Raw genomic sequence first — 16,140 nt, forward strand, 5'->3', positions numbered from 1 at the left:
AAAGTTTGCGGTCTGCACAATCCTGACCTAGTGCACAGCTTGTGGGATAGCGTGGCTCGACTGCGAAATGCGCCTTTCGGCTCCTCTCTCTGGCTACAGTGCGCTGTTGTCCACAGTGGCACTGGCGTTGCCCATGGGGCATCATGTAAGGCGACTGCACGTCGCTCGGCCAACAGCGGCCTACTGCAGACCGACACTTAAGACACACCAAATACAAATCGACATCGAGAGACAGGCCCTGTCATATGGCACTCGCGACGTATATGCTGAAATTGAATGTAAAGAATACGTCTTTTGTAGCGGGCGTCCCTCTACTGCAGTGTCACACATGACGAATAAAAAGGAAAACAGCAGAACGTCTGTGTAGGGCCATGTTTTTACCTACAGTGTCACTTGGCTGAATATGTATAAGGCTCTGTGGCATCACTCAAACGCAGCCAAATTGTCACACTAGCTGTGTATCTCTAACAAAGTTGACGTATGTCCTCACCTCGGTGCCGGTTAAAACGATTTCGCCCCCGGGTGGGCTCGAACCACCAACCTTTCGGTTAACAGCCGAACGCGCTAGCCGATTGCGCCACGGAGGCCTTGACTTTGGCTACCTTGTGCTCTGTGTATCAACGCAATTCGTATACCTTCTGCAGGAATCTCGCAGAATGGCAGCATTTGCTTACGCCTCTTCACATGGATAACGTGCATGCACACTGTAGCGAGGCTCGTAAACGAATGACATCGCCAAGCATGACATTATACTACAAAATGCATACAAACCAATGTTCTGCCTATGCATTCAGAAAACCTCTGAGGCCAGTAGAATACTTGTCATAGGTTGTAGAACATCCCTTTCATTCAGTGTACTGCCATGTGTTAGATGCTGCTCGAGATAGTTCCGCTCCTTGCAGGAAGGTTTAAAAAATGAATGCCTTCTGTGAGGTTCGAACTCACGACCCCTGGTTTACGAGACCAGTACTCTACCACTGACCTAAGAAGGCGGCAGCTTAGCGTTTGTGAGCTATCCCCAAATTGTTACTTCATCATACTGAATCTTGCAGCCCTCGACCAGATATCGGATTTGGCACACAGCTGCTGCTGGGGGTGTCCACATTGCCGTTTTCCAAATCTCTTGAATGTTTCGCCCTTACGATCGACGACGAGCGTCGGCCCACCAAAAGTTTGCGGTTTGCACAATCCTGACCTAGTGCACAGCTTGTGGGATAGCGTGGCTGGACTGCGAAATGCGCCTTTCGGCTCCTCTCTCTGGCTACAGTGCGCTGTTGTCCACAGTGGCACTGGCGTTGCCCATGGGGCTTCATGTAAGGCGACTGCACGTCGCTCGGCCAACAGCGGCCTACTGCAGACCGACACTTAAGACACACCAAATACAAATCGACATCGAGAGACAGGCCCTGTCATATGGCACTCGCGACGTATATGCTGAAATTGAATGTAAAGAATACGTCTTTTGTAGCGGGCGTCCCTCTACTGCAGTGTCACACATGACGAATAAAAAGGAAAACAGCAGAACGTCTGTGTAGGGCCATGTTTTTACCTACAGTGTCACTTGGCTGAATATGTATAAGGCTCTGTGGCATCACTCAAACGCAGCCAAATTGTCACACTAGCTGTGTATCTCTAACAAAGTTGACGTATGTCCTCACCTCGGTGCCGGTTAAAACGATTTCGCACCCGGGTGGGCTCGAACCACCAACCTTTCGGTTAACAGCCGAACGCGCTAGCCGATTGCGCCACGGAGGCCTTGACTTTGGCTACCTTGTGCTCTGTATATCAACGCAATTCGTATACCTTCTGCAGGAATCTCGCAGAATGGCAGCATTTGCTTACGCCTCTTCACATGGATAACGTGCATGCACACTGTAGCGAGGCTCGTAAACGAATGACATCGCCAAGCATGACATTATACTACAAAATGCATACAACCCAAAGTTCTGCCTATGCATTCAGAAAACCTCTGAGGCCAGTAGAATACTTGTCATAGGTTGTACAACATCCCTTTCATTCAGTGTACTGCCATGTGTTAGATGCTGCTCGAGATAGTTCCGCTCCTTGCAGGAAGGTTTAAAAAATGAATGCCTTCTGTGAGGTTCGAACTCACGACCCCTGGTTTACGAGACCAGTACTCTACCACTGACCTAAGAAGGCGGCAGCTTAGCGTTTGTGAGCTATCCCCAAATTGTTACTTCATCATACTGAATCTTGCAGCCCTCGACCAGATATCGGATTTGGCACACAGCTGCTGCTGGGGGTGTCCACATTGCCGTTTTCCAAATCTCTTGAATGTTTCGCCCTTACGATCGACGACGAGCGTCGGCCCACCAAAAGTTTGCGGTCTGCACAATCCTGACCTAGTGCACAGCTTGTGGGATAGCGTGGCTCGACTGCGAAATGTGCCTTTCGGCTCCTCTCTCTGGCTACAGTGCGCTGTTGTCCACAGTGGCACTGGCGTTGCCCATGGGGCATCATGTAAGGCGACTGCACGTCGCTCGGCCAACAGCGGCCTACTGCAGACCGACACTTAAGACACACCAAATACAAATCGACATCGAGAGACAGGCCCTGTCATATGGCACTCGCGACGTATATGCTGAAATTGAATGTAAAGAATACGTCTTTTGTAGCGGGCGTCCCTCTACTGCAGTGTCACACATGACGAATAAAAAGGAAAACAGCAGAACGTCTGTGTAGGGCCATGTTTTTACCTACAGTGTCACTTGGCTGAATATGTATAAGGCTCTGTGGCATCACTCAAACGCAGCCAAATTGTCACACTAGCTGTGTATCTCTAACAAAGTTGACGTATGTCCTCACCTCGGTGCCGGTTAAAACGATTTCGCCCCCGGGTGTGCTCGAACCAACAACCTTTCGGTTAACAGCCGAACGCGCTAGCCGATTGCGCCACGGAGGCCTTGACTTTGGCTACCTTGTGCTCTGTATATCAACGCAATTCGTATACCTTCTGCAGGAATCTCGCAGAATGGCAGCATTTGCTTACGCCTCTTCACATGGATAACGTGCATGCACACTGTAGCGAGGCTCGTAAACGAATGACATCGCCAAGCATGACATTATACTACAAAATGCATACAAACCAATGTTCTGCCTATGCATTCAGAAAACCTCTGAGGCCAGTAGAATACTTGTCATAGGTTGTAGAACATCCCTTTCATTCAGTGTACTGCCATGTGTTAGATGCTGCTCGAGATAGTTCCGCTCCTTGCAGGAAGGTTTAAAAAATGAATGCCTTCTGTGAGGTTCGAACTCACGACCCCTGGTTTACGAGACCAGTACTCTACCACTGACCTAAGAAGGCGGCAGCTTAGCGTTTGTGAGCTATCCCCAAATTGTTACTTCATCATACTGAATCTTGCAGCCCTCGACCAGATATCGGATTTGGCACACAGCTGCTGCTGGGGGTGTCCACATTGTCGTTTTCCAAATCTCTTGAATGTTTCGCCCTTACGATCGACGACGAGCGTCGGCCCACCAAAAGTTTGCGGTTTGCACAATCCTGACCTAGTGCACAGCTTGTGGGATAGCGTGGCTCGACTGCGAAATGCGCCTTTCGGCTCCTCTCTCTGGCTACAGTGCGCTGTTGTCCACAGTGGCACTGGCGTTGCCCATGGGGCATCATGTAAGGCGACTGCACGTCGCTCGGCCAACAGCGGCCTACTGCAGACCGACACTTAAGACACACCAAATACAAATCGACATCGAGAGACAGGCCCTGTCATATGGCACTCGCGACGTATATGCTGAAATTGAATGTAAAGAATACGTCTTTTGTAGCGGGCGTCCCTCTACTGCAGTGTCACACATGACGAATAAAAAGGAAAACAGCAGAACGTCTGTGTAGGGCCATGTTTTTACCTACAGTGTCACTTGGCTGAATATGTATAAGGCTCTGTGGCATCACTCAAACGCAGCCAAATTGTCACACTAGCTGTGTATCTCTAACAAAGTTGACGTATGTCCTCACCTCGGTGCCGGTTAAAACGATTTCGCCCCCGGGTGTGCTCGAACCACCAACCTTTCGGTTAACAGCCGAACGCGCTAGCCGATTGCGCCACGGAGGCCTTGACTTTGGCTACCTTGTGCTCTGTATATCAACGCAATTCGTATACCTTCTGCAGGAATCTCGCAGAATGGCAGCATTTGCTTACGCCTCTTCACATGGATAACGTGCATGCACACTGTAGCGAGGCTCGTAAACGAATGACATCGCCAAGCATGACATTATACTACAAAATGCATACAAACCAATGTTCTGCCTATGCATTCAGAAAACCTCTGAGGCCAGTAGAATACTTGTCATAGGTTGTAGAACATCCCTTTCATTCAGTGTACTGCCATGTGTTAGATGCTGCTCGAGATAGTTCCGCTCCTTGCAGGAAGGTTTAAAAAATGAATGCCTTCTGTGAGGTTCGAACTCACGACCCCTGGTTTACGAGACCAGTACTCTACCACTGACCTAAGAAGGCGGCAGCTTAGCGTTTGTGAGCTATCCCCAAATTGTTACTTCATCATACTGAATCTTGCAGCCCTCGACCAGATATCGGATTTGGCACACAGCTGCTGCTGGGGGTGTCCACATTGCCGTTTTCCAAATCTCTTGAATGTTTCGCCCTTACGATCGACGACGAACGTCGGCCCACCAATAGTTTGCGGTCTGCACAATCCTGACCTAGTGCACAGCTTGTGGGATAGCGTGGCTCGACTGCGAAATGCGCCTTTCGGCTCCTCTCTCTGGCTACAGTGCGCTGTTGTCCACAGTGGCACTGGCGTTGCCCATGGGGCATCATGTAAGGCGACTGCACGTCGCTCGGCCAACAGCGGCCTACTGCAGACCGACACTTAAGACACACCAAATACAAATCGACATCGAGAGACAGGCCCTGTCATATGGCACTCGCGACGTATATGCTGAAATTGAATGTAAAGAATACGTCTTTTGTAGCGGGCGTCCCTCTACTGCAGTGTCACACATGACGAATAAAAAGGAAAACAGCAGAACGTCTGTGTAGGGCCATGTTTTTACCTACAGTGTCACTTGGCTGAATATGTATAAGGCTCTGTGGCATCACTCAAACGCAGCCAAATTGTCACACTAGCTGTGTATCTCTAACAAAGTTGACGTATGTCCTCACCTCGGTGCCGGTTAAAACGATTTCGCCCCCGGGTGTGCTCGAACCACCAACCTTTCGGTTAACAGCCGAACGCGCTAACCGATTGCGCCACGGAGGCCTTGACTTTAGCTACCTTGTGCTCTGTATATCAACGCAATTCGTATACCTTCTGCAGGAATCTCGCAGAATGGCAGCATTTGCTTACGCCTCTTCACATGGATAACGTGCATGCACACTGTAGCGAGGCTCGTAAACGAATGACATCGCCAAGCATGACATTATACTACAAAATGCATACAAACCAATGTTCTGCCTATGCATTCAGAAAACCTCTGAGGCCAGTAGAATACTTGTCATAGGTTGTAGAACATCCCTTTCATTCAGTGTACTGCCATGTGTTAGATGCTGCTCGAGATAGTTCCGCTCCTTGCAGGAAGGTTTAAAAAATGAATGCCTTCTGTGAGGTTCGAACTCACGACCCCTGGTTTACGAGACCAGTACTCTACCACTGACCTAAGAAGGCGGCAGCTTAGCGTTTGTGAGCTATCCCCAAATTGTTACTTCATCATACTGAATCTTGCAGCCCTCGACCAGATATCGGATTTGGCACACAGCTGCTGCTGGGGGTGTCCACATTGCCGTTTTCCAAATCTCTTGAATGTTTCGCCCTTACGATCGACGACGAGCGTCGGCCCACCAAAAGTTTGCGGTTTGCACAATCCTGACCTAGTGCACAGCTTGTGGGATAGCGTGGCTCGACTGCGAAATGCGCCTTTCGGCTCCTCTCTCTGGCTACAGTGCGCTGTTGTCCACAGTGGCACTGGCGTTGCCCATGGGGCATCATGTAAGGCGACTGCACGTCGCTCGGCCAACAGCGGCCTACTGCAGACCGACACTTAAGACACACCAAATACAAATCGACATCGAGAGACAGGCCCTGTCATATGGCACTCGCGACGTATATGCTGAAATTGAATGTAAAGAATACGTCTTTTGTAGCGGGCGTCCCTCTACTGCAGTGTCACACATGACGAATAAAAAGGAAAACAGCAGAACGTCTGTGTAGGGCCATGTTTTTACCTACAGTGTCACTTGGCTGAATATGTATAAGGCTCTGTGGCATCACTCAAACGCAGCCAAATTGTCACACTAGCTGTGTATCTCTAACAAAGTTGACGTATGTCCTCACCTCGGTGCCGGTTAAAACGATTTCGCCCCCGGGTGTGCTCGAACCACCAACCTTTCGGTTAACAGCCGAACGCGCTAACCGATTGCGCCACGGAGGCCTTGACTTTAGCTACCTTGTGCTCTGTATATCAACGCAATTCGTATACCTTCTGCAGGAATCTCGCAGAATGGCAGCATTTGCTTACGCCTCTTCACATGGATAACGTGCATGCACACTGTAGCGAGGCTCGTAAACGAATGACATCGCCAAGCATGACATTATACTACAAAATGCATACAAACCAATGTTCTGCCTATGCATTCAGAAAACCTCTGAGGCCAGTAGAATACTTGTCATAGGTTGTAGAACATCCCTTTCATTCAGTGTACTGCCATGTGTTAGATGCTGCTCGAGATAGTTCCGCTCCTTGCAGGAAGGTTTAAAAAATGAATGCCTTCTGTGAGGTTCGAACTCACGACCCCTGGTTTACGAGACCAGTACTCTACCACTGACCTAAGAAGGCGGCAGCTTAGCGTTTGTGAGCTATCCCCAAATTGTTACTTCATCATACTGAATCTTGCAGCCCTCGACCAGATATCGGATTTGGCACACAGCTGCTGCTGGGGGTGTCCACATTGCCGTTTTCCAAATCTCTTGAATGTTTCGCCCTTACGATCGACGACGAGCGTCGGCCCACCAAAAGTTTGCGGTTTGCACAATCCTGACCTAGTGCACAGCTTGTGGGATAGCGTGGCTCGACTGCGAAATGCGCCTTTCGGCTCCTCTCTCTGGCTACAGTGCGCTGTTGTCCACAGTGGCACTGGCGTTGCCCATGGGGCATCATGTAAGGCGACTGCACGTCGCTCGGCCAACAGCGGCCTACTGCAGACCGACACTTAAGACACACCAAATACAAATCGACATCGAGAGACAGGCCCTGTCATATGGCACTCGCGACGTATATGCTGAAATTGAATGTAAAGAATACGTCTTTTGTAGCGGGCGTCCCTCTACTGCAGTGTCACACATGACGAATAAAAAGGAAAACAGCAGAACGTCTGTGTAGGGCCATGTTTTTACCTACAGTGTCACTTGGCTGAATATGTATAAGGCTCTGTGGCATCACTCAAACGCAGCCAAATTGTCACACTAGCTGTGTATCTCTAACAAAGTTGACGTATGTCCTCACCTCGGTGCCGGTTAAAACGATTTCGCCCCCGGGTGTGCTCGAACCACCAACCTTTCGGTTAACAGCCGAACGCGCTAGCCGATTGCGCCACGGAGGCCTTGACTTTGGCTACCTTGTGCTCTGTATATCAACGCAATTCGTATACCTTCTGCAGGAATCTCGCAGAATGGCAGCATTTGCTTACGCCTCTTCACATGGATAACGTGCATGCACACTGTAGCGAGGCTCGTAAACGAATGACATCGCCAAGCATGACATTATACTACAAAATGCATACAAACCAATGTTCTGCCTATGCATTCAGAAAACCTCTGAGGCCAGTAGAATACTTGTCATAGGTTGTAGAACATCCCTTTCATTCAGTGTACTGCCATGTGTTAGATGCTGCTCGAGATAGTTCCGCTCCTTGCAGGAAGGTTTAAAAAATGAATGCCTTCTGTGAGGTTCGAACTCACGACCCCTGGTTTACGAGACCAGTACTCTACCACTGACCTAAGAAGGCGGCAGCTTAGCGTTTGTGAGCTATCCCCAAATTGTTACTTCATCATACTGAATCTTGCAGCCCTCGACCAGATATCGGATTTGGCACACAGCTGCTGCTGGGGGTGTCCACATTGCCGTTTTCCAAATCTCTTGAATGTTTCGCCCTTACGATCGACGACGAGCGTCGGCCCACCAAAAGTTTGCGGTCTGCACAATCCTGACCTAGTGCACAGCTTGTGGGATAGCGTGGCTCGACTGCGAAATGCGCCTTTCGGCTCCTCTCTCTGGCTACAGTGCGCTGTTGTCCACAGTGGCACTGGCGTTGCCCATGGGGCATCATGTAAGGCGACTGCACGTCGCTCGGCCAACAGCGGCCTACTGCAGACCGACACTTAAGACACACCAAATACAAATCGACATCGAGAGACAGGCCCTGTCATATGGCACTCGCGACGTATATGCTGAAATTGAATGTAAAGAATACGTCTTTTGTAGCGGGCGTCCCTCTACTGCAGTGTCACACATGACGAATAAAAAGGAAAACAGCAGAACGTCTGTGTAGGGCCATGTTTTTACCTACAGTGTCACTTGGCTGAATATGTATAAGGCTCTGTGGCATCACTCAAACGCAGCCAAATTGTCACACTAGCTGTGTATCTCTAACAAAGTTGACGTATGTCCTCACCTCGGTGCCGGTTAAAACGATTTCGCCCCCGGGTGTGCTCGAACCACCAACCTTTCGGTTAACAGCCGAACGCGCTAGCCGATTGCGCCACGGAGGCCTTGACTTTGGCTACCTTGTGCTCTGTATATCAACGCAATTCGTATACCTTCTGCAGGAATCTCGCAGAATGGCAGCATTTGCTTACGCCTCTTCACATGGATAACGTGCATGCACACTGTAGCGAGGCTCGTAAACGAATGACATCGCCAAGCATGACATTATACTACAAAATGCATACAAACCAATGTTCTGCCTATGCATTCAGAAAACCTCTGAGGCCAGTAGAATACTTGTCATAGGTTGTAGAACATCCCTTTCATTCAGTGTACTGCCATGTGTTAGATGCTGCTCGAGATAGTTCCGCTCCTTGCAGGAAGGTTTAAAAAATGAATGCCTTCTGTGAGGTTCGAACTCACGACCCCTGGTTTACGAGACCAGTACTCTACCACTGACCTAAGAAGGCGGCAGCTTAGCGTTTGTGAGCTATCCCCAAATTGTTACTTCATCATACTGAATCTTGCAGCCCTCGACCAGATATCGGATTTGGCACACAGCTGCTGCTGGGGGTGTCCACATTGCCGTTTTCCAAATCTCTTGAATGTTTCGCCCTTACGATCGACGACGAGCGTCGGCCCACCAAAAGTTTGCGGTCTGCACAATCCTGACCTAGTGCACAGCTTGTGGGATAGCGTGGCTCGACTGCGAAATGCGCCTTTCGGCTCCTCTCTCTGGCTACATTGCGCTGTTGTCCACAGTGGCACTGGCGTTGCCCATGGGGCATCATGTAAGGCGACTGCACGTCGCTCGGCCAACAGCGGCCTACTGCAGACCGACACTTAAGACACACCAAATACAAATCGACATCGAGAGACAGGCCCTGTCATATGGCACTCGCGACGTATATGCTGAAATTGAATGTAAAGAATACGTCTTTTGTAGCGGGCGTCCCTCTACTGCAGTGTCACACATGACGAATAAAAAGGAAAACAGCAGAACGTCTGTGTAGGGCCATGTTTTTACCTACAGTGTCACTTGGCTGAATATGTATAAGGCTCTGTGGCATCACTCAAACGCAGCCAAATTGTCACACTAGCTGTGTATCTCTAACAAAGTTGACGTATGTCCTCACCTCGGTGCCGGTTAAAACGATTTCGCCCCCGGGTGTGCTCGAACCACCAACCTTTCGGTTAACAGCCGAACGCGCTAGCCTATTGCGCCACGGAGGCCTTGACTTTGGCTACCTTGTGCTCTGTATATCAACGCAATTCGTATACCTTCTGCAGGAATCTCGCAGAATGGCAGCATTTGCTTACGCCTCTTCACATGGATAACGTGCATGCACACTGTAGCGAGGCTCGTAAACGAATGACATCGCCAAGCATGACATTATACTACAAAATGCATACAAACCAATGTTCTGCCTATGCATTCAGAAAACCTCTGAGGCCAGTAGAATACTTGTCATAGGTTGTAGAACATCCCTTTCATTCAGTGTACTGCCATGTGTTAGATGCTGCTCGAGATAGTTCCGCTCCTTGCAGGAAGGTTTAAAAAATGAATGCCTTCTGTGAGGTTCGAACTCACGACCCCTGGTTTACGAGACCAGTACTCTACCACTGACCTAAGAAGGCGGCAGCTTAGCGTTTGTGAGCTATCCCCAAATTGTTACTTCATCATACTGAATCTTGCAGCCCTCGACCAGATATCGGATTTGGCACACAGCTGCTGCTGGGGGTGTCCACATTGCCGTTTTCCAAATCTCTTGAATGTTTCGCCCTTACGATCGACGACGAGCGTCGGCCCACCAAAAGTTTGCGGTCTGCACAATCCTGACCTAGTGCACAGCTTGTGGGATAGCGTGGCTCGACTGCGAAATGCGCCTTTCGGCTCCTCTCTCTGGCTACAGTGCGCTGTTGTCCACAGTGGCACTGGCGTTGCCCATGGGGCATCATGTAAGGCGACTGCACGTCGCTCGGCCAACAGCGGCCTACTGCAGACCGACACTTAAGACACACCAAATACAAATCGACATCGAGAGACAGGCCCTGTCATATGGCACTCGCGACGTATATGCTGAAATTGAATGTAAAGAATACGTCTTTTGTAGCGGGCGTCCCTCTACTGCAGTGTCACACATGACGAATAAAAAGGAAAACAGCAGAACGTCTGTGTAGGGCCATGTTTTTACCTACAGTGTCACTTGGCTGAATATGTATAAGGCTCTGTGGCATCACTCAAACGCAGCCAAATTGTCACACTAGCTGTGTATCTCTAACAAAGTTGACGTATGTCCTCACCTCGGTGCCGGTTAAAACGATTTCGCCCCCGGGTGTGCTCGAACCACCAACCTTTCGGTTAACAGCCGAACGCGCTAGCCGATTGCGCCACGGAGGCCTTGACTTTGGCTACCTTGTGCTCTGTATATCAACGCAATTCGTATACCTTCTGCAGGAATCTCGCAGAATGGCAGCATTTGCTTACGCCTCTTCACATGGATAACGTGCATGCACACTGTAGCGAGGCTCGTAAACGAATGACATCGCCAAGCATGACATTATACTACAAAATGCATACAAACCAATGTTCTGCCTATGCATTCAGAAAACCTCTGAGGCCAGTAGAATACTTGTCATAGGTTGTAGAACATCCCTTTCATTCAGTGTACTGCCATGTGTTAGATGCTGCTCGAGATAGTTCCGCTCCTTGCAGGAAGGTTTAAAAAATGAATGCCTTCTGTGAGGTTCGAACTCACGACCCCTGGTTTACGAGACCAGTACTCTACCACTGACCTAAGAAGGCGGCAGCTTAGCGTTTGTGAGCTATCCCCAAATTGTTACTTCATCATACTGAATCTTGCAGCCCTCGACCAGATATCGGATTTGGCACACAGCTGCTGCTGGGGGTGTCCACATTGCCGTTTTCCAAATCTCTTGAATGTTTCGCCCTTACGATCGACGACGAGCGTCGGCCCACCAAAAGTTTGCGGTCTGCACAATCCTGACCTAGTGCACAGCTTGTGGGATAGCGTGGCTCGACTGCGAAATGCGCCTTTCGGCTCCTCTCTCTGGCTACATTGCGCTGTTGTCCACAGTGGCACTGGCGTTGCCCATGGGGCATCATGTAAGGCGACTGCACGTCGCTCGGCCAACAGCGGCCTACTGCAGACCGACACTTAAGACACACCAAATACAAATCGACATCGAGAGACAGGCCCTGTCATATGGCACTCGCGACGTATATGCTGAAATTGAATGTAAAGAATACGTCTTTTGTAGCGGGCGTCCCTCTACTGCAGTGTCACACATGACGAATAAAAAGGAAAACAGCAGAACGTCTGTGTAGGGCCATGTTTTTACCTACAGTGTCACTTGGCTGAATATGTATAAGGCTCTGTGGCATCACTCAAACGCAGCCAAATTGTCACACTAGCTGTGTATCTCTAACAAAGTTGACGTATGTCCTCACCTCGGTGCCGGTTAAAACGATTTCGCCCCCGGGTGTGCTCGAACCACCAACCTTTCGGTTAACAGCCGAACGCGCTAGCCTATTGCGCCACGGAGGCCTTGACTTTGGCTACCTTGTGCTCTGTATATCAACGCAATTCGTATACCTTCTGCAGGAATCTCGCAGAATGGCAGCATTTGCTTACGCCTCTTCACATGGATAACGTGCATGCACACTGTAGCGAGGCTCGTAAACGAATGACATCGCCAAGCATGACATTATACTACAAAATGCATACAAACCAATGTTCTGCCTATGCATTCAGAAAACCTCTGAGGCCAGTAGAATACTTGTCATAGGTTGTAGAACATCCCTTTCATTCAGTGTACTGCCATGTGTTAGATGCTGCTCGAGATAGTTCCGCTCCTTGCAGGAAGGTTTAAAAAATGAATGCCTTCTGTGAGGTTCGAACTCACGACCCCTGGTTTACGAGACCAGTACTCTACCACTGACCTAAGAAGGCGGCAGCTTAGCGTTTGTGAGCTATCCCCAAATTGTTACTTCATCATACTGAATCTTGCAGCCCTCGACCAGATATCGGATTTGGCACACAGCTGCTGCTGGGGGTGTCCACATTGCCGTTTTCCAAATCTCTTGAATGTTTCGCCCTTACGATCGACGACGAGCGTCGGCCCACCAAAAGTTTGCGGTCTGCACAATCCTGACCTAGTGCACAGCTTGTGGGATAGCGTGGCTCGACTGCGAAATGCGCCTTTCGGCTCCTCTCTCTGGCTACAGTGCGCTGTTGTCCACAGTGGCACTGGCGTTGCCCATGGGGCATCATGTAAGGCGACTGCACGTCGCTCGGCCAACAGCGGCCTACTGCAGACCGACACTTAAGACACACCAAATACAAATCGACATCGAGAGACAGGCCCTGTCATATGGCACTCGCGACGTATATGCTGAAATTGAATGTAAAGAATACGTCTTTTGTAGCGGGCGTCCCTCTACTGCAGTGTCACACATGACGAATAAAAAGGAAAACAGCAGAACGTCTGTGTAGGGCCATGTTTTTACCTACAGTGTCACTTGGCTGAATATGTATAAGGCTCTGTGGCATCACTCAAACGCAGCCAAATTGTCACACTAGCTGTGTATCTCTAACAAAGTTGACGTATGTCCTCACCTCGGTGCCGGTTAAAACGATTTCGCAACCGGGTGGGCTCGAACCACCAACCTTTCGGTTAACAGCCGAACGCGCTAGCCGATTGCGCCACGGAGGCCTTGACTTTGGCTACCTTGTGCTCTGTATATCAACGCAATTCGTATACCTTCTGCAGGAATCTCGCAGAATGGTAGCATTTGCTTACGCCTCTTCACATGGATAACGTGCATGCACACTGTAGCGAGGCTCGTAAACGAATGACATCGCCAAGCATGACATTATACTACAAAATGCATACAAACCAATGTTCTGCCTATGCATTCAGAAAACCTCTGAGGCCAGTAGAATACTTGTCATAGGTTGTAGAACATCCCTTTCATTCAGTGTACTGCCATGTGTTAGATGCTGCTCGAGATAGTTCCGCTCCTTGCAGGAAGGTTTAAAAAATGAATGCCTTCTGTGAGGTTCGAACTCACGACCCCTGGTTTACGAGACCAGTACTCTACCACTGACCTAAGAAGGCGGCAGCTTAGCGTTTGTGAGCTATCCCCAAATTGTTACTTCATCATACTGAATCTTGCAGCCCTCGACCAGATATCGGATTTGGCACACAGCTGCTGCTGGGGGTGTCCACATTGCCGTTTTCCAAATCTCTTGAATGTTTCGCCCTTACGATCGACGACGAGCGTCGGCCCACCAAAAGTTTGCGGTCTGCACAATCCTGACCTAGTGCACAGCTTGTGGGATAGCGTGGCTCGACTGCGAAATGCGCCTTTCGGCTCCTCTCTCTGGCTACAGTGCGCTGTTGTCCACAGTGGCACTGGCGTTGCCCATGGGGCATCATGTAAGGCGACTGCACGTCGCTCGGCCAACAGCGGCCTACTGCAGACCGACACTTAAGACACACCAAATACAAATCGACATCGAGAGACAGGCCCTGTCATATGGCACTCGCGACGTATATGCTGAAATTGAATGTAAAGAATACGTCTTTTGTAGCGGGCGTCCCTCTACTGCAGTGTCACACATGACGAATAAAAAGGAAAACAGCAGAACGTCTGTGTAGGGCCATGTTTTTACCTACAGTGTCACTTGGCTGAATATGTATAAGGCTCTGTGGCATCACTCAAACGCAGCCAAATTGTCACACTAGCTGTGTATCTCTAACAAAGTTGACGTATGTCCTCACCTCGGTGCCGGTTAAAACGATTTCGCCCCCGGGTGTGCTCGAACCACCAACCTTTCGGTTAACAGCCGAACGCGCTAGCCGATTGCGCCACGGAGGCCTTGACTTTGGCTACCTTGTGCTCTGTATATCAACGCAATTCGTATACCTTCTGCAGGAATCTCGCAGAATGGCAGCATTTGCTTACGCCTCTTCACATGGATAACGTGCATGCACACTGTAGCGAGGCTCGTAAACGAATGACATCGCCAAGCATGACATTATACTACAAAATGCATACAAACCAATGTTCTGCCTATGCATTCAGAAAACCTCTGAGGCCAGTAGAATACTTGTCATAGGTTGTAGAACATCCCTTTCATTCAGTGTACTGCCATGTGTTAGATGCTGCTCGAGATAGTTCCGCTCCTTGCAGGAAGGTTTAAAAAATGAATGCCTTCTGTGAGGTTCGAACTCACGACCCCTGGTTTACGAGACCAGTACTCTACCACTGACCTAAGAAGGCGGCAGCTTAGCGTTTGTGAGCTATCCCCAAATTGTTACTTCATCATACTGAATCTTGCAGCCCTCGACCAGATATCGGATTTGGCACACAGCTGCTGCTGGGGGTGTCCACATTGCCGTTTTCCAAATCTCTTGAATGTTTCGCCCTTACGATCGACGACGAGCGTCGGCCCACCAAAAGTTTGCGGTCTGCACAATCCTGACCTAGTGCACAGCTTGTGGGATAGCGTGGCTCGACTGCGAAATGCGCCTTTCGGCTCCTCTCTCTGGCTACATTGCGCTGTTGTCCACAGTGGCACTGGCGTTGCCCATGGGGCATCATGTAAGGCGACTGCACGTCGCTCGGCCAACAGCGGCCTACTGCAGACCGACACTTAAGACACACCAAATACAAATCGACATCGAGAGACAGGCCCTGTCATATGGCACTCGCGACGTATATGCTGAAATTGAATGTAAAGAATACGTCTTTTGTAGCGGGCGTCCCTCTACTGCAGTGTCACACATGACGAATAAAAAGGAAAACAGCAGAACGTCTGTGTAGGGCCATGTTTTTACCTACAGTGTCACTTGGCTGAATATGTATAAGGCTCTGTGGCATCACTCAAACGCAGCCAAATTGTCACACTAGCTGTGTATCTCTAACAAAGTTGACGTATGTCCTCACCTCGGTGCCGGTTAAAACGATTTCGCCCCCGGGTGTGCTCGAACCACCAACCTTTCGGTTAACAGCCGAACGCGCTAGCCTATTGCGCCACGGAGGCCTTGACTTTGGCTACCTTGTGCTCTGTATATCAACGCAATTCGTATACCTTCTGCAGGAATCTCGCAGAATGGCAGCATTTGCTTACGCCTCTTCACATGGATAACGTGCATGCACACTGTAGCGAGGCTCGTAAACGAATGACATCGCCAAGCATGACATTATACTACAAAATGCATACAAACCAATGTTCTGCCTATGCATTCAGAAAACCTCTGAGGCCAGTAGAATACTTGTCATAGGTTGTAGAACATCCCTTTCATTCAGTGTACTGCCATGTGTTAGAAGCTGGTCGAGATAGCGCTGCTCCATGCAGGAAGGTAAAAAAAATGAATGCCTTCTGTGAAGTTCGAACTCATGACCCCTGGTT

General features: G+C 49.5%; 27 non-coding genes across 27 annotated transcripts; all 27 read right to left on the bottom strand.

The window, feature by feature from the left end:
* Nucleotides 1–513: 513 nt before the first annotated feature.
* Nucleotides 514–587, bottom strand: Trnan-guu. Its single transcript has one exon. It is a non-coding gene; the product is annotated as a tRNA-Asn (tRNA).
* A 333-nt stretch (nt 588–920) lies between these two features.
* Nucleotides 921–992, bottom strand: Trnat-cgu. Its single transcript has one exon. It is a non-coding gene; the product is annotated as a tRNA-Thr (tRNA).
* A 689-nt stretch (nt 993–1,681) lies between these two features.
* Nucleotides 1,682–1,755, bottom strand: Trnan-guu. Its single transcript has one exon. It is a non-coding gene; the product is annotated as a tRNA-Asn (tRNA).
* Nucleotides 1,756–2,088: 333 nt separating this feature from the next.
* On the bottom strand, nt 2,089–2,160 carry Trnat-cgu. Its single transcript has one exon. It is a non-coding gene; the product is annotated as a tRNA-Thr (tRNA).
* A 689-nt stretch (nt 2,161–2,849) lies between these two features.
* On the bottom strand, nt 2,850–2,923 carry Trnan-guu. Its single transcript has one exon. It is a non-coding gene; the product is annotated as a tRNA-Asn (tRNA).
* Nucleotides 2,924–3,256: 333 nt separating this feature from the next.
* Trnat-cgu lies at nt 3,257–3,328 on the bottom strand. Its single transcript has one exon. It is a non-coding gene; the product is annotated as a tRNA-Thr (tRNA).
* A 689-nt stretch (nt 3,329–4,017) lies between these two features.
* Nucleotides 4,018–4,091, bottom strand: Trnan-guu. Its single transcript has one exon. It is a non-coding gene; the product is annotated as a tRNA-Asn (tRNA).
* A 333-nt stretch (nt 4,092–4,424) lies between these two features.
* Nucleotides 4,425–4,496, bottom strand: Trnat-cgu. Its single transcript has one exon. It is a non-coding gene; the product is annotated as a tRNA-Thr (tRNA).
* Nucleotides 4,497–5,185: 689 nt separating this feature from the next.
* On the bottom strand, nt 5,186–5,259 carry Trnan-guu. The gene has a single exon. It is a non-coding gene; the product is annotated as a tRNA-Asn (tRNA).
* A 333-nt stretch (nt 5,260–5,592) lies between these two features.
* On the bottom strand, nt 5,593–5,664 carry Trnat-cgu. Its single transcript has one exon. It is a non-coding gene; the product is annotated as a tRNA-Thr (tRNA).
* Nucleotides 5,665–6,353: 689 nt separating this feature from the next.
* Nucleotides 6,354–6,427, bottom strand: Trnan-guu. Its single transcript has one exon. It is a non-coding gene; the product is annotated as a tRNA-Asn (tRNA).
* A 333-nt stretch (nt 6,428–6,760) lies between these two features.
* On the bottom strand, nt 6,761–6,832 carry Trnat-cgu. The gene has a single exon. It is a non-coding gene; the product is annotated as a tRNA-Thr (tRNA).
* A 689-nt stretch (nt 6,833–7,521) lies between these two features.
* Trnan-guu lies at nt 7,522–7,595 on the bottom strand. Its single transcript has one exon. It is a non-coding gene; the product is annotated as a tRNA-Asn (tRNA).
* A 333-nt stretch (nt 7,596–7,928) lies between these two features.
* Nucleotides 7,929–8,000, bottom strand: Trnat-cgu. Its single transcript has one exon. It is a non-coding gene; the product is annotated as a tRNA-Thr (tRNA).
* Nucleotides 8,001–8,689: 689 nt separating this feature from the next.
* Trnan-guu lies at nt 8,690–8,763 on the bottom strand. Its single transcript has one exon. It is a non-coding gene; the product is annotated as a tRNA-Asn (tRNA).
* Nucleotides 8,764–9,096: 333 nt separating this feature from the next.
* On the bottom strand, nt 9,097–9,168 carry Trnat-cgu. The gene has a single exon. It is a non-coding gene; the product is annotated as a tRNA-Thr (tRNA).
* Nucleotides 9,169–9,857: 689 nt separating this feature from the next.
* Trnan-guu lies at nt 9,858–9,931 on the bottom strand. The gene has a single exon. It is a non-coding gene; the product is annotated as a tRNA-Asn (tRNA).
* A 333-nt stretch (nt 9,932–10,264) lies between these two features.
* Nucleotides 10,265–10,336, bottom strand: Trnat-cgu. The gene has a single exon. It is a non-coding gene; the product is annotated as a tRNA-Thr (tRNA).
* A 689-nt stretch (nt 10,337–11,025) lies between these two features.
* Trnan-guu lies at nt 11,026–11,099 on the bottom strand. The gene has a single exon. It is a non-coding gene; the product is annotated as a tRNA-Asn (tRNA).
* A 333-nt stretch (nt 11,100–11,432) lies between these two features.
* Nucleotides 11,433–11,504, bottom strand: Trnat-cgu. Its single transcript has one exon. It is a non-coding gene; the product is annotated as a tRNA-Thr (tRNA).
* Nucleotides 11,505–12,193: 689 nt separating this feature from the next.
* On the bottom strand, nt 12,194–12,267 carry Trnan-guu. Its single transcript has one exon. It is a non-coding gene; the product is annotated as a tRNA-Asn (tRNA).
* Nucleotides 12,268–12,600: 333 nt separating this feature from the next.
* Trnat-cgu lies at nt 12,601–12,672 on the bottom strand. The gene has a single exon. It is a non-coding gene; the product is annotated as a tRNA-Thr (tRNA).
* A 689-nt stretch (nt 12,673–13,361) lies between these two features.
* Trnan-guu lies at nt 13,362–13,435 on the bottom strand. The gene has a single exon. It is a non-coding gene; the product is annotated as a tRNA-Asn (tRNA).
* Nucleotides 13,436–13,768: 333 nt separating this feature from the next.
* Trnat-cgu lies at nt 13,769–13,840 on the bottom strand. Its single transcript has one exon. It is a non-coding gene; the product is annotated as a tRNA-Thr (tRNA).
* Nucleotides 13,841–14,529: 689 nt separating this feature from the next.
* Trnan-guu lies at nt 14,530–14,603 on the bottom strand. The gene has a single exon. It is a non-coding gene; the product is annotated as a tRNA-Asn (tRNA).
* A 333-nt stretch (nt 14,604–14,936) lies between these two features.
* On the bottom strand, nt 14,937–15,008 carry Trnat-cgu. The gene has a single exon. It is a non-coding gene; the product is annotated as a tRNA-Thr (tRNA).
* Nucleotides 15,009–15,697: 689 nt separating this feature from the next.
* On the bottom strand, nt 15,698–15,771 carry Trnan-guu. The gene has a single exon. It is a non-coding gene; the product is annotated as a tRNA-Asn (tRNA).
* Nucleotides 15,772–16,140: the final 369 nt, after the last annotated feature.

Source organism: Schistocerca americana, chromosome 5 (genome assembly GCF_021461395.2).
Source record: "Schistocerca americana isolate TAMUIC-IGC-003095 chromosome 5, iqSchAmer2.1, whole genome shotgun sequence".
Classification (NCBI taxonomy): Eukaryota; Metazoa; Arthropoda; class Insecta; order Orthoptera; family Acrididae; genus Schistocerca; species Schistocerca americana.